At 47.7% G+C, this 16,603-nt stretch overlaps 1 protein-coding gene across 1 annotated transcript in view; it reads right to left on the bottom strand.

Annotated features, from left to right (window-relative positions):
• LOC128704641 (protein zyg-11 homolog B) overlaps nucleotides 1-16,603 on the bottom strand; it is a 203,544-nt gene that overhangs the window by 109,892 nt on the left and 77,049 nt on the right. The window lies entirely within an intron of this gene.

Here is a 16,603-nt window from a genome sequence, read left to right as displayed (position 1 = left end):
TCTTCAAATCGCTTGCTCTCTCTAGACTGGAATACTGCTGTACACTAACTGCCCCCTTCAACGCTGGCGACATTGCAGACCTGGAGAGTGTACAAATAACTTTCACGGCACAAGTACCATAAAGCACCTAAATTACTGGGAACAGTTAAAGTCCCTTGATTTATATTCCCTGGAACGCAGGCGAGAGAGATACATGATAATATACACTAGGAAAATCCTAGAGGAATTAGTACCAAACTTACACACGAAAATCACTCCCTATACACAAATAACCCGCGCATAGAAGAGAGGAGCTTACGACAACGTTTCGGTCCGACTTGGACCATTTACAAAGTCACACTAACAAAAAGGAGAGTAGGATGGGTATATATAGGCAGGAGGTGGTAGTACTAGTAGTAGTGGTAGTAGTGGAGGGAAGGAAATAGTAGTGAGGAGGTGGTAAGAGTAGGAGGGGCAAGTCAAACACTAAGAAAGAGGAGCACTGCAAGGGAGCAAGGTGCCCATAGAGGGTAAGAGCAAGAACATAGAGGAGGGGAAAACAAATAAAGAAGGAAAGAAGGAACAACTACACAGGGCAGAAGAAAGACAACCCAAAGGAGAAAAAGGAAAGAGGAAAGGGGAAGAGGGAGAAGAAAAAAGGAGGAATCAGGTTAAGTCACGGGTGTAGTGAAGTTTGGAGCATTTTACAATGTAGTGGGAGAGGAAGGCATCTACAGAGACGAAGCCAGGGCTAGGAAAGTTGTGTATTAGGGAGGATTCAACCTAGTACATGTACTTGTATAGCTTGTACATGTACTTGTATACCTTGTACATGTACTTGTATACCTTGTACATGTACTTGTATACCTTGTACATGTACTTGTATACCTTGTACATGTACTTGTATACCTTGTACATGTACTTGTATACCTTGTACATGTACTTGTATACCTTGTACATGTACTTGTATACCTTGTACATGTACTTGTATACCTTGTACATGTACTTGTATGCCTTGTACATGTACTTGTATGCCTTGTACATGTACTTGTATACCTTGTACATGTACTTGTATACCTTGTACATGTACTTGTATACCTTGTACATGTACTTGTATACCTTGTACATGTACTTGTATACCTTGTACATGTACTTGTATACCTTGTACATGTACTTGTATACCTTGTACATGTACTTGTATACCTTGTACATGTACTTGTATACCTTGTACATGTACTGGTAGTAAATAAAGATTATTATTATTATTATTATTATTATTATTATTATTATTATTATTATTATTATTATTAACCGCAGCTACGCTCAAAACTGACAGCCCCGCAGCTGTCCTCAAAACTGACAGCCCCGCAGCTGTCCTCAAAACTGACAGCCCCGCAGCTGTCCTCAAAACTGACAGCCCCGCAGCTGTCCTCAAAACTGACAGCCCCGCAGCTGTCCTCAAAACTGACAGCCACGCAGCTGTCCTCAAAACTGACAGCCCCGCAGCTGTCCTCAAAACTGACAGCCCCGCAGCTGTCCTCAAAACTGACAGCCCCGCAGCTGTCCTCAAAACTGACAGCCACGCAGCTGTCCTCAAAACTGACAGCCCCGCAGCTGTCCTCAAAACTGACAGCCACGCAGCTGTCCTCAAAACTGACAGCCACGCAGCTGTCCTCAAAACTGACAGCCCCGCAGCTGTCCTCAAAACTGACAGCCCCGCAGCTGTCCTCAAATCTGACAGCCACGCAGCTGTCCTCAAAACTGACAGCCACGCAGCTGTCCTCAAAACTGACAGCCCCGCAGCTGTCCTCAAAACTGACAGCCCCGCAGCTGTCCTCAAAACTGACAGCCCCGCAGCTGTCCTCAAAACTGACAGCCCCGCAGCTGTCCTCAAAACTGACAGCCCCGCAGCTGTCCTCAAAACTGACAGCCCCGCAGCTGTCCTCAAAACTGACAGCCCCGCAGCTGTCCTCAAAACTGACAGCCACGCAGCTGTCCTCAAAACTGACAGCCCCGCAGCTGTCCTCAAAACTGACAGCCACGCAGCTGTCCTCAAAACTGACAACCCCGCAGCTGTCCTCAAAACTGACAGCCACGTAGCTGTCCTCAAAACTGACAGCCCCGCAGCTGTCCTCAAAACTGACAGCCCCGCAGCTGTCCTCAAAACTGACAGCCCCGCAGCTGTCCTCAAAACTGACAGCCACGCAGCTGTCCTCAAAACTGACAGCCCCGCAGCTGTCCTCAAAACTGACAGCCCCGCAGCTGTCCTCAAAACTGACAGCCACGTAGCTGTCCTCAAAACTGACAGCCCCGCAGCTGTCCTCAAAACTGACAGCCCCGCAGCTGTCCTCAAAACTGACAGCCCCGCAGCTGTCCTCAAAACTGACAGCCCCGCAGCTGTCCTCAAAACTGACAGCCACGCAGCTGTCCTCAAAACTGACAGCCCCGCAGCTGTCCTCAAAACTGACAGCCACGCAGCTGTCCTCAAAACTGACAGCCACGTAGCTGTCCTCAAAACTGACAGCCCCGCAGCTGTCCTCAAAACTGACAGCCCCGCAGCTGTCCTCAAAACTGACAGCCCCGCAGCTGTCCTCAAAACTGACAGCCACGCAGCTGTCCTCAAAACTGACAGCCACGTAGCTGTCCTCAAAACTGACAGCCCCGCAGCTGTCCTCAAAACTGACAGCCCCGCAGCTGTCCTCAAAACTGACAGCCCCGCAGCTGTCCTCAAAACTGACAGCCCCGCAGCTGTCCTCAAAACTGACAGCCACGTAGCTGTCCTCAAAACTGACAGCCCCGCAGCTGTCCTCAAAACTGACAGCCACGCAGCTGTCCTCAAAACTGACAGCCACGCAGCTGTCCTCAAAACTGACAGCCACGTAGCTGTCCTCAAAACTGACAGCCACGTAGCTGTCCTCAAAACTGACAGCCACGCAGCTGTCCTCAAAACTGACAGCCACGTAGCTGTCCTCAAAACTGACAGCCACGTAGCTGTCCTCAAAACTGACAGCCACGCAGCTGTCCTCAAAACTGACAGCCACGTAGCTGTCCTCAAAACTGACAGCCACGTAGCTGTCCTCAAAACTGACAGCCACGCAGCTGTCCTCAAAACTGACAGCCACGTAGCTGTCCTCAAAACTGACAGCCCAGCAGCTGTCCTCAAAACTGACAGCCCAGCAGCTGTCCTCAAAACTGACAGCCCAGCAGCTGTCCTCAAAACTGACAGCCACGCAGCTGTCCTCAAAACTGACAGCCACGCAGCTGTCCTCAAAACTGACAGCCAGAGCTAAAAAATGATGACCTCCTTCCTGACTGGAAGAAATGCAATACTGATGGAATGTGTGATGGTGGCATAGTTGTGGCGTGCCAGGAGTGCCATCCCTGCCGCCCACCCTGCCATCACGCCCACCCCTAACCCAGAGGGCGGGCTGTGGCAGCGATGGTATTAGTGCATCATGAATATGGTAGCCGGGGGCAGCGGGCAGACAGGACTCACTGGCCACCATGTCAGCAATGGTGGTGCGGCGCCCCCTACCTCCCTTAACCCCCCTCTCCATCCCCCCTACCCTGAGGCTGGTGGAGTCATGCACCATAACTACATTATTCCCCCCCTCCCATACCCCCTACCATCCCTACTATCCTCCCATTCTATATTTCTATTCCCCCCCCCCATCAGACCAGAAAGGACTCTTAACTTTCCCCAACAATACTTACATTACATTTAAAATCACAATGGTGTACGAGGAATGTGTGTGTGTGTGTGTGTGTGTGTGTGTGTGTGTGTGTGTGTGTGTGTGTGTGTGTGTGTGTGTGTGTGTACTCACCTAATTGTGGTTGCAGGGGTCGAGACTCAGCTTCTAGCCCCGCCTCTTCACTGGTCGCTACTAGGTCCTCTCTCTCTCTGCTTCCAGAGCTTTGTCATACCTCGTCTTAAAGCTATATATGGTTCCTGCCTCCACTACATCACTTCTTAGGCTATTCCACTTCCTGACAACTCTGTGACTGAAGAAATACTTCCTAACATCCCTATGACTCGTCTGAGTCTTTAGCTTCCAATTGTGACCCCTTGTTTCTGTGTCCCATCTCTGGAACAACTTGTCTCTGTCTAACTTATCTATTCCACGCAGTATTTTGCATGTCGTTATCATGTCTCCCCTGACTCTCCTGTCCTCCAATGTCGTCAGTCCGATTTCCCTCAACCTTTCTTCGTAGGACATTCCCCTGAGCTCTGGAACTAGTCTTGTTGCAAGCCTTCGCACTTTCTCTAATTTCTTGACGTGTTTGACCAGGTGTGGGTTCCAAACAGGTGCTGCATACTCCAGTATGGGCCTGACGTACACAGTGTACAGTGTCTTGAACGATTCCTTACTAAGGTATCGGAATGCTGTTCTCAGGTTTGCCAGGCGCCCATATGCTGCAGCAGTTATCTGGTTGATGTGTGCCTCCGGAGACTTTCTCCTTGAGCGTGATCTGCAGTCCTTGGCCACCTAATCTATACTCTGTCTGCGGTCTTCTTTGCCCTTCTCTAATCTTCATGACTTTGCATTTGGCGGGGTTGAATTCGAGAAGCCAGTTGCTGGACCAGGTGTCCAGCCTGTCCAGGTCTCTTTGAAGTCCTGCCTGGTCCTCATCTGATTTAATTCTCCTCATTAACTTCACATCATCTGCAAACAGGGACACCTCTGAGTCTGTCCCTTCCATCATGTCATTCACATATACCAGAAATAGCACTGGTCCTAGCACCGACCCCTGTGGGAACCCCGCTCATCACAGGTGCCCACTATGATACCTTATCCCCTACCATGACTCATTGTTGCCTCCCTGTCAGGTATTCTCTGATCCAATGCAATGCCCTTTCTGTTATACGCGGCTGATCCTCTAGTTTCTGCACTAGTCTCTTGTGAGGAACTGTGTCGAAGGCCTTCTTGCAGTCCAAGAAAATGCAATCAACCCACTCCTCTCTCTCGTGTCTTCCTTCTGTTACTTTATCATAAAACTCCAGAAGGTTTGTGACACAGGATTTACCTTCCATGAATCCGTGCTGGTTGTCGTTTATAATCTTGATCCATTCCAGGTGCTCCACCACTCTCCTCCTGATAATAATCTCCATGACTTTGCATACTATACAGGTCAGTGACACTGGTCTGTAATTTAGTGCCTCTTCTCTGTCTCCTTTTTTAAAAATGGGAACTACATTTGCGGTCTTCCATACCTCAGGTAGTTGCCCAGTTTCCAGGGATGTGTTGAAGATTGTGGTTAGTGGAACACACAGCATTTCTGCTCCCTCTCTAAGGACCCACGGGGAGATGTTGTCCGGTCCCATCGCCTTTGATGTATCAAGGTCACTTAGCAGCTTCTTCACCTCCTCCTCAGTTGTGTGCATATTGTCCAGTATCTGTTGGTCTATTCCCTGTTGGTGTCCCCCAGTGTGTGTGTGTGTGTGTGTGTGTGTGTGTGTGTGTGTGTGTGTGTGTACTCACCTAATTCTCACCTAGTTGAGGTTGCAGGGGTCGAGTCCAAGCTCCTGGCCCCGCCTCTTCACTAGTCGCCACTAGGTCACTCTCCCTGAACCATGAGCTTTATCGTACCTCTGCTTAAAGCTATGTATGGATCCTGCCTCCACTACATCTCTTCCCAAACTATTCCACTTCCTGACTACTCTGTGGCTGAAGAAATACTTCCTAACATCCCTATGATTCATCTGTGTCTTCAGCTTCCAACTGTGTCCCCTTGTTGTGTCCAGTCTCTGGAACATCCTGCCTTTGTCCACCTTGTCAATTCCTCTCAGTATTTTGTAAGTCGTTATCATGTCCCCCCTATCTCTCCTGTCCTCCAGTGTTGTCAGGTTGATTTCCCTTAACCTCTCCTTGTAGGACATACCTCTTAGCTCTGGGACTAGTCTTGTTGCAAACCTTTGCACTTTCTCTAGTTTCTTTACATGCTTGGCTAGGTGTGGGTTCCAAACTGGTGCCGCATACTCCAATATGGGCCTAACGTACACGGTGTACAGGGTCCTGAACGACTCCTTATTAAGATGTCGGAATGCTGTTCTGAGGTTTGCTAGGCGCCCATATGCTGCAGCAGTTATTTGGTTGATGTGCGCTTCAGGAGATGTGCCTGGTGTTATACTCACCCCAAGATATTTTTCCTTGAGTGAGGTTTGTAGTCTCTGGCCCCCTAGACTGTACTCCGTCTTCGGTCTTCTTTGCCCTTCCCAAATCTTCATGACTTTGCACTTGGTGGGATTGAACTCCAGGAGCCAATTGCTGGATCAGGTCTGCAGCCTGTCCAGATACCTTTGTAGTTCTGCCTGGTCTTCGATCGAATGAATTCTTCTCATCAACTTCACATCATCTGCAAACAGTGACACCTCAGAGTTTATTCCTTCTGTCATGTCATTCACAAATACCAGAAACAGCACTGGTCCTAGGACTGACCCCTGTGGGACCCCGCTGGTCACAGGTGCCCACTCTGACACCTCGCAACGTACCATTACTCGCTGCTGTCTTCCTGACAAATATTCCCTGATCCATTGTAGTGCCTTCCCTGTTATCCCTGCTTGGTCCTCCAGTTTTTGCACTAATCTCTTGTGTGGTACTGTGTCAAACGCCTTCTTGCAGTCCAAGAAAATGCAATCCACCCACCCCTCTCTCTCTCTCTCTTGCCTTATTGCTGTCACCTTGTCATAGAACTCCAGTAGGTTTGTGACACAGGATTTCCCATCCCTGAAACCATGTTGGGTGCTGTTGATGAGATCATTCCTTTCTAGGTGTTCCACCACTCTTCTCCTGACAATCTTCTCCATGACTTTGCATACTATACATGTCAGTGACATTGGTCTGCAGTTTAGTGCTTCATGTCTGTCTCCTTTTTTAAAGACTGGGACTACATTTGCTGTCTTCCATGCCTCAGGCAATCTCCCTGTTTCGATAGATGTATTGAATATTGTTGTTAGGGGTACACATAGCACCTCTGCTCCCTCTCTCAGGACCCATCGAGAGATGTTATCTGGCCCCATTGCCTTTGAGGTATCTAGCTCACTCAGAAGCCTCTTCACTTCCTCCTCGGTTGTGTGTACCGTGTCCAGCACCTGGTGATGTGCCACACCTCTCCGTCCCTCTGGAGCCCCTTCTGTCTCCTCTGTGAACACTTCTTTGAATCTCTTGTTGAGTTCCTCACATACTTCACGGTCATTTCTTGTTGTCTCTCCTCCTTCCTTCCTTAGCCTGATTACCTGGTCCTTGACTGTTGTTTTCCTCCTGATGTGTCTGTATAACAGCTTCGGGTCAGATTTGGCTTTTGCTGCTATGTCGTTTTCATATTGTCGTTGGGCCTCCCTTCTTATCTGTGCACATTCGTTTCTGGCTCTACGACTGCTCTCCTTATTCTCCTGGGTCCTTTGCCTTCTATATTTCTTCCATTCCCTAGCACACTTGGTTTTTGCCTCCCTGCACCTTTGGGTGAACCATGGGCTCATCCTGGCTTTTTCATTATTCCTGTTTCCCTTGGGTACAAACCTCTCCTCAGCCTCCTTGCACATTGTTGCTACATATTCCATCATCTCATTAACTGGCTTCCCTGCCAGTTCTCTGTCCCACTGAACCTCATTCAGGAAGTTCCTCATTCCCATGTAGTCCCCTTTCCTGTAGTTTGGTTTCATTTGTCCTGGCCTTCCTGCTTCCCCCTCCACTTGTAGCTCTACTGTGTATTCGAAGCTCAAAACCACATGATCGCTGGCCCCAAGGGGTCTTTCATATGTGATGTCCTCAATATCTGCACTGCTCAAGGTGAATACCAAGTCCAGTCTTGCTGGTTCATGCTCTCCTCTCTCTCTTGTAGTATCCCTTACGTGTTGGTACATGAAGTTTTCCAGTACCACCTCCATCATCTTAGCCCTCCATGTATCTTGGCCCCCATGTGGCTCCAAGTTCTCCCAGTCGATCTCCTTGTGGTTAAAGTCGCCCATGATCAGGAGCTTTGCCCTGCATGCATGAGCTCTTCTGGCCACTGCAGCCAGTGTGTCAACCATCGCTCTATTGCTCTCGTCATACTCATGCCCTGGTCTCCTGCTGTTCTGTGGTGGGTTATACATCACTGCAATTACCACCTTGGGACCTCCAGAGTGAAGTGTTCCCGCTATGTAATCCCTTTCTTCTCTGCTGTCTCCTCTCTCCAGCTCATCAAAATTCCATCGGTGTTTGATCAGCAGTGCCACTCCTCCACCCTCCCTGTTCCTTCTGTCTTTTATCAGGATCTGGTATCCCATTGGAAAGATGGCATCTGTTATCATACCTGTAAGCTTGGTTTCTGTGAGTGCTATGATGTCCAGTGATGTCTCTTTGACTCTTTCATGCCACTCTTCCCACTTGTTTGTTATTCCATCAGCGTTTGTGTACCATACCTTCAGTTTCCTTTCCAATACTGTGGTTTGGGGGGCCTGTGGGGGTGGGAGACCTGGTAGCATACTGTGGGATTCTATGGTTGGGTGTTGGGTGGAAGCTGTGGGTATGGATTGTAGTGTGTTGGGATGGTGTGATAGGTTGTGGGGTTCTGAGGATAGTTGTGTGTATGCTTGCCCTTGCTTCTCTGTTCTGCTCTGACTGACCTCTGCTGGTTCCATCCTTGTTTCCTTTCCTAGCTCCTTTTGCTTTCTTGTTCTCTCCCTCAGCTGCTGTCTCTCTGTTTGTGTTCTGTCTCTGTCTAGGACACCTTGTACTCTTCCGAGTTTTTCAACCTTGGTTTCTCTTGGAGGATCCTGTTCCTCACTGTTTCTGTCCTGAGAATCAGCTTGATCAGTCAGTTTCTCCCCTTCACGTACCCCCCTATTCTCTGAAAATTTACAATCTCGTCCATGTCTTCTCTCCCTATTTCCGTGATGATTTTCCCAATCTCCTTTCTTTCTTCCTGCCGTCTTTCAGTGTGTGTCTTTTCCTCTCTCCCCCGAAGCCCATGGATAAACACTGATTTTGCCCTTTCCTCCTCCCATTGCCTCTCCCTCTGTGACTCTGGTTCCTGTCTGTATATGGTCATTTTCTCCCTTGATTTTTCCCGTGGCTCTTGGTAGCATGGTTGTGCCTCAGCATTCGACTTATCTCCCTCTCTATCTGCACCCAGCTGCTCTTCCCTTTTACTCCCTGGCCCTTCTTTGCAGGCTGATATGACCTTAGCATAATTCATATCTTCTTCCTTCCTGTTCATCCTCTCAGCTTCATATGCTGTGTCTTCTCTGGTCACTGCCCCTGAGACTTGCTTCAGCCTGTTTACCTCAAACTCTAGGGCCCTTACCCTGTCTACTGCAGTTTCGACTTGTGCCTCCCATTTCCTTGTCTCCTTCTCCAACATTGTTGCTACATATTCCATCATCTCATTAACTGGCTTCCCTGCCAGTTCTCTGTCCCACTGAACCTCATTCAGGAAGTTCCTCATTCCCATGTAGTCCCCTTTCCTGTAGTTTGGTTTCATTTGTCCTGGCCTTCCTGCCCAGTCCCAGGCCCAGTCCCTGGACCCATTATGTACCTCTGTAATCTTTTGACTACCGCCCAAAGGATGGGTATGGGGTGCATAATAAACATATTAAACTATAACTTCTCCAACCTCTTTTCCCATTTCGCAGAGAGCTCTTTCTCCATTTTTTTCAGAAAGCTCTCCTAATTTTCTCTCCCATTCTCACTCCATCCTTTTCCACTGCTCCTCCATCCATTCCTCCCTACCAGTACCATTGTCATCTGATCCCTGATTCCTACGAGTCCCAACCATTTTTTTTTTTTTTAGTGAAGGAGAGAGAAAGAGAGAGCGAGAGAGCGAGAGAGAGAGAGAGAGAGAGAGAGAGAGAGAGAGAGAGAGAGAGAGAGAGAGAGAAAGAAAGAAAGAGAGAGAGGGGAAAGGTAGAAGGAGAGAGAGGGGTGAGTGAAAAGGGAAAGGGGGAGAGAGTGAGAGAGAGAGGAGAGAGGGGAGACAGTGAGAAGGAAAAAGAGAGAGAGAGAGAGAGGAAGAGAGAAGAAGAGAGAGAAGAAGAGAGAGAGGGAGAGAGAAAAAGAGGAAGAGAGAGAGGAAGAGAGGAAGAGAGAGAGAGAGGAAAAGAGAGAGGAAGAGAGAGAGAGAGGAAGAGAGGAAAAGAGACAAAGATATGGAGAGAGAAGGAAGGGTTAGAGGGTCAATTCACATAAAGGTGTGAAATCCTGTATATGTGTGTTTGTGTGTGTGTGTGCATGTATGTGTGTGTGTGTGTGTGTGTGTGTGTGTGTGTGTGTGTGTGTGTGTGTGTGTGTGCATGCTACAGCTATTCAAGTGCCTAACAGCAGCTTCTGTTCTCACCTAGTGTGTGTATGAGTGCGTATATGTAAGCAGACAATCCCCGTAGCTCTGGGACTAGTCTTGTTGCAAACCTTTGCACTTTCTCTAATTTCTTGACGTGCTTGACTAGGTGTGGATTCCAAACTGGTGCTGCATACTCCAGTATGGGCCTGACATAAATGGTATACAGAGTCTTAAACGAATCCTTACTGAGGTATCGGAACGCTATCCGTAGGTTTGCCAGGCGCCCGTATGCTGCAGCAGTTGTGTGTGTGTGTGTGTGTGTGTGTGTGTGTGTGTGTGTGTGTGTGGTGTGTGTGTGTGGTGTGTGTGTGTGTGGTGTGTGTGTGTGGTGTGTGTGTGTGTGTGGTGTGTGTGTGTACTCACCTAATTGTACTCACCTAATTGTGGTTGCAGGGGTCGAGACTCAGCTCCTGGCCCTGCCTCTTCACTGATCGCTACTGGGTCCTCTCTCTCTCTGCTTCCTGAGCTTTGTCATACCTCTTCTTAACACTATGTATGGTTCCTGCCTCCACTACTTCACTTGCTAGGCTATTCCACTTGCTGACAACTCTATGACTGAAGAAATACTTCCTAACGTCCCTGTGACTCGTCTGAGTCTTCATCTTCCAGTTGTGACCCCTTGTCCCTGTGTTCCCCTCTCTGGAACATCCTATCTCTGTCCACCCTGTCTATTCCCCGCTACTAGGTCCTCTCTCTCCCTGCTCTATGAGCTTTATCATGCCTCGTCTTAAAACTATGTATGGTTCCTTCCTCCACTACATCACTTGCCAGACTATTCCACTTTCTAACAACTCTATGGCTGAAGAAATAGTTCCTAACATCCCTTTGACTCATCTGAGTCTTCAGCTTCCAATTGTGACCCCTTGTTTCTGTGTCCCATCTCTGGAACATCCTGTCTCTGTCCACCTTGTCTATTCCACGCAGTATTTTGTATGTCGTTATCAAGTCTTCCCTAACTCTCCTGTCCTCCAGTGTCGTCAGACCGATTTCCCTCAACCTTTCTTCGTAGGACATTCCCCTTAGCTCTGGAACCAGTCATGTTCCAAACCTTTGCACTTTCTCTAATTTCTTGACGTGTTTGACCAGGTGTGGGTTCCAAACTGGTGCTGCATACTCCAGTATGGGCCTGACGTACGCAGTGTATAAAGTCTTGAACGATTCCTTACTGAGGTACTGGAATGCTATTCTCAGGTTTGCCAGGCGCCCATATGCTGCAGCAGTTTTCTGGTTAATGTGTGTTTCTGGCGATGTATTCGGTATTATACTCACTCCTAGGTCTTTCTCCTTGAGCGAGGTTTGCAGTCTTTGGCCTCCCAGCCTATACTCTGTCTGTGGTCTTCTTTGCCCTTCTCCGATCTTCATGACTTTGCATACTGTACACGTCAGTGACACTGGTCTATAATTTAGTGCTTCATTTCTGTCTCCTTTCTTAAAGATGGGGACTACATTTGCCTTCTATACTTCAGGTAGTTGCCCAGTTTCAAGGGAAGTGTTGAAGATTTTGGCTAGTGGCACACACAGTGTGTCTGCTCCCTCTCTAAGGACCCTCTCTAAGGCGGTTCCACCGCCTTTGAGGTATCAAGGTCACTTAGGAGCTTCTCCACCTCCTCCTCAGTTGTGTGTAATTCATCCAGCACTTGTTGGTGTATCCCTTGTTTGTGTACCCCACTGTTCTGTCTTCCCAGTGTCCCTTCAGCCTCCATTGTAAATACGTCCTGAAATATCATGATCTCACATACTTCTTGATCGTTTCATGTGAGTTCCCCACCCTCTTTCCTCAGCCTGATTACCTGGTCTTTGACTGTTCTCTTCCTCCTAATGTGCCTATACAGCAGTTTCGTTTCAGACTTGACTTCCGATGCTGTGTTTTCATACTGTCGCTGGGCCTCCCTCCTTATCTGTGCATACTCGTTTCTGGCTCGTCGACTAATCTCTTTATCTTCCTGAGTCCTTTGCCTTCTGTACTTTTTCTATTCTCTAGCACACTTAGTTTTTGCCTCTCTACATCTTCGGGTAAACCAGGGACTTGTTCTGGTCTTCCCATTATTTCTGTTGCCCTTGGGAACAAACCTTTCCTCTGCCTCCTAGCATTTTGTTGTTACAAAGTCCATCATTTCATTTACTGATTTTCCTACCAACTCCTGTTCCCACTGAACCTCATGCAGGAAGGTCCTCATTCGTGTGTGTGTGTGTGTGTGTGTGTGTGTGTGTGTGTGTGTGCGCTAAAAGATGTTGTGGTAGGGGAAGTGAAATATTTAAATGGCTTCAGAAAGATATCCAAATATTCTTCCTTGAAGCCATTTTATCCACTTCTCCGAGACTATGGATCCCACAGTTTGCACTAGAGGAGGACGCCCCATTTACACAGCCTCCGGGATTCTTGGAAAATTTCTCGACGACTTTATCCACTAGGAGACCATCAGGTACCCATGAACACTGGGTTCCGTGGCCTAGGTTAGGTTCGGTTTGTCAGGAAACTGGACAAGTGTTTGCTGAAGCTGGTCTTAGATGATGACCCGCGATTGGAGTGTTTGGTCATCTGACCGAGGCCTTCAGCTGGCTTACCGGTCCACCCCCTTTAAAAATTATGAACGAAGTTATAACCATTTCTCAAAGGCAATTTCCTGTGGCCTGGTAGCCAATGCTCTCCCCTCACACAGTGGTTTTAATCAATGGTTCCCCCATTAGAAGACACCCATAGGGCAAATTTTTAGGCCTTCCTCTTAACTGCAACCTGAAATTCCATACTTACATCCAACACATAGCCAAGAAAGTCTCCGAAACAGTAGACATCCTCTCCATGATACGGTACTATGTGCCCCAAACTTCACTGCTTACACTGTACCACTCTCTAATCTACCCTTAACTCACCTATATATATGTAAAGAATATTGAACTTAAATATAAACCCTCCTCTCAAACTTCTCCTTGAAAGCATCAACAGAACACAGACACAAGACACAAAACTCTGTTCGATATCCCTTGTGTTCGTCTCACACTATTAAAAGTTTGGAGCCCAGTCCCTGGACCCACTATGTACCTCTGTAATGTTGAGGTACAGTCCCTGGACCCACTATGTACCTCTGTAATGTTGAGGTACAGTCCCTGGACCCACTATGTACCTCTGTAATGTTGAGGTACAGTCCCTGGACCCACTATGTACCTCTGTAATGTTGAGGTACAGTCCCTGGACCCACTATGTACCTCTGTAATGTTGAGGTACAGTCCCTGGACCCACTATGTACCTCTGTAATGTTGAGGTACAGTCCCTGGACCCACTATGTACCTCTGTAATGTTGAGGTACAGTCCCTGGACCCACTATGTACCTCTGTAATGTTGAGGTACAGTCCCTGGACCCATTATGTACCTCTTTAATGTTGAGGTACAGTCCCTGGACCCATTATGTACCTCTTTAATGTTGAGGTACAGTCCCTGGACCCATTATGTACCTCTGTAATGTTGAGGTACAGTCCCTGGACCCATTATGTACCTCTTTAATGTTGAGGTACAGTCCCTGGACCCACTATGTACCTCTTTAATGTTGAGGTACAGTCCCTGGACCCACTATGTACCTCTGTAATGTTGAGGTACAGTCCCTGGACCCACTATGTACCTCTGTAATGTTGAGGTACAGTCCCTGGACCCACTATGTACCTCTGTAATGTTGAGGTACAGTCCCTGGACCCACTATGTACCTCTGTAATGTTGAGGTACAGTCCCTGGACCCATTATGTACCTCTTTAATGTTGAGGTACAGTCCCTGGACCCATTATGTACCTCTTTAATGTTGAGGTACAGTCCCTGGACCCATTATGTACCTCTGTAATGTTGAGGTACAGTCCCTGGACCCATTATGTACCTCTTTAATGTTGAGGTACAGTCCCTGGACCCACTATGTACCTCTGTAATGTTGAGGTACAGTCCCTGGACCCACTATGTACCTCTGTAATGTTGAGGTACAGTCCCTGGACCCACTATGTACCTCTGTAATGTTGAGGTGCAGTCCCTGGACACACTATGTACCTCTGTAATGTTGAGGTACAGTCCCTGGACCCACTATGTGTCTCTGTAATGTTGAGGTACAGTCCCTGGACCCACTATGTACCTCTGTAATGTTGAGGTACAGTCCCTGGACCCACTATGTACCTCTAATGTTGAGGTACAGTCCCTGGACCCACTATGTACCTCTGTAATGTTGAGGTACAGTCCCTGGACCCACTATGTACCTCTGTAATGTTGAGGTACAGTCCCTGGACCCACTATGTACCTCTGTAATGTTGAGGTACAGTCCCTGGACCCACTATGTACCTCTGTAATGTTGAGGTACAGTCCCTGGACCCATTATGTACCTCTGTAATGTTGAGGTACAGTCCCTGGACCCATTATGTACCTCTGTAATGTTGAGGTACAGTCCCTGGACCCATTATGTACTTCTGTAATGTTGAGGTACAGTCCCTGGACCCACTATGTACCTTTGTAATGTTGAGGTACAGTCCCTGGACCCACTATGTACCTCTGTAATGTTGAGGTACAGTCCCTGGACCCACTAGGTACCTCTGTAATGTTGAGGTACAGTCCCTGGACCCACTATGTACCTCTGTAATGTTGAGGTACAGTCCCTGGACCCACTATGTACCTCTGTAATGTTGAGGTACAGTCCCTGGACTCACTATGTACCTCTGTAATGTTGAGGTACAGCCCCTGGACCCATTATGTACCTCTGTAATGTTGAGGTACAGTTCCTGGACCTACTATGTACCTCTGTAATGTTGAGGTACAGTCCCTGGACCTACTATGTACCTCTGTAATGTTGAGGTACAGCCCCTGGACCCACTATGTACCTCTGTAATGTTGAGGTACAGTCCCTGGACCCACTATGTACCTCTGTAATGTTGAGGTACCATCCCTGGACCCACTATGTACCTCTGTAATGTTGAGGTACAGTCCCTGGACCCACTATGTACCTCTGTAATGTTGAGGTACAGTCCCTGGACCCACTATGTACCTCTGTAATGTTGAGGTACAGTCCCTGGACCCACTATGTACCTCTGTAATGTTGAGATACCATCCCTGGACCCACTATGCACCTCTGTAATGTTGAGATAAAGTCCCTGGACCCATTATGCATCTCTGTAACCAGATTGAGACACTTATGTAGCATATGGGAATCTTTATTCAGGAAACGTTTCGCCACAAAGTGGCTTCATCAGTCCAATACAAAGAGGAAGGAGTAAGGAGAGGAGGAGTATGAGGTAATCAGTCCCTCAGCCTGGAGTCTATATGTTCAGTCCATCAATCTTGTAGAATGTACAAGATTGATGGACTGAACACATCGACTCCAGGCTGAGGGACTGATTACCTCATACTCCTTCTCTACTTACGCCTTCCTCTTTGTATTGGACTGATGAAGCCACTGTGTGGCGAAACGTTTCCTGAATAAAGATTCCCATATGCTGCATAAGTGTCTCAATCTTCAACTTGTCGGTTTTTCAAACCATTCATCACATCTCTGTAACCCTTTGACTACCGCCCACAGGATGGGTATGTGGTGACTACCGCTCACAGGATGGGTATGTGGTGACTACCGCTCACAGGATGGGTATGGGCTGCATCATAAACATATCAAACTAACGCCTCACACTATGCAAAAAGGCAGTTCACACGAAGGTCCCCAGGATCTGGACTTCATTGCTCGAGCCAGCGAAAGGTCTCCCACCTGCCACTCAAGAGTTCTAGTTAAAAGTCACCCCATCTCCCTGACTTAACTACACCAACACTATGCTATACCCAACAAAACCAGTTCATCTATACCATAGTAAATACCAAGGGTTCGATCCCTGGAAGGCTTAGTAAATACCAAGGGTTCGATCCCTGGAAGGCTTAGTAAATACCAAAGGTTCGATCCCTGGAAGGCTTAGTAAATACCAAGGGTTCGATCCCTGGAAGGCTTAGCAAATACCAAGGGTTCGATCCCTGGAAAGCTTAGTAAATACCAAGGGTTCGATCCCTGGAAAGCTTAGTAAATACCAAAGGTTCGATCCCTGGAAGGCTTAGTAAATACCAAGGGTTCGATCCCTGGAAGGCTTAGTAAATACCAAGGGTTCGATCCCAGGAAGGCTTAGTAAATACCAAAGGTTCGATCCCTGGAAGGCTTAGTAAATACCAAGGGTTCGATCCCTGGTCAGTCGCTATACTACATTCGCTTAATACCACTCTGTTTTGTGGATGTGTTTGTATATATGGACCACCACTATTACCTTCGCCCTGACCTTAGAAAATGTATATATATATATATATATATATATA

This window comes from Cherax quadricarinatus, chromosome 100, assembly GCF_038502225.1.
Source record: "Cherax quadricarinatus isolate ZL_2023a chromosome 100, ASM3850222v1, whole genome shotgun sequence".
In the NCBI taxonomy this organism is placed as follows: Eukaryota; Metazoa; Arthropoda; class Malacostraca; order Decapoda; family Parastacidae; genus Cherax; species Cherax quadricarinatus.
The sequence above is the reverse complement of the archived record's forward strand: the minus strand, read 5'-3'. Positions and strand labels throughout refer to the sequence as shown.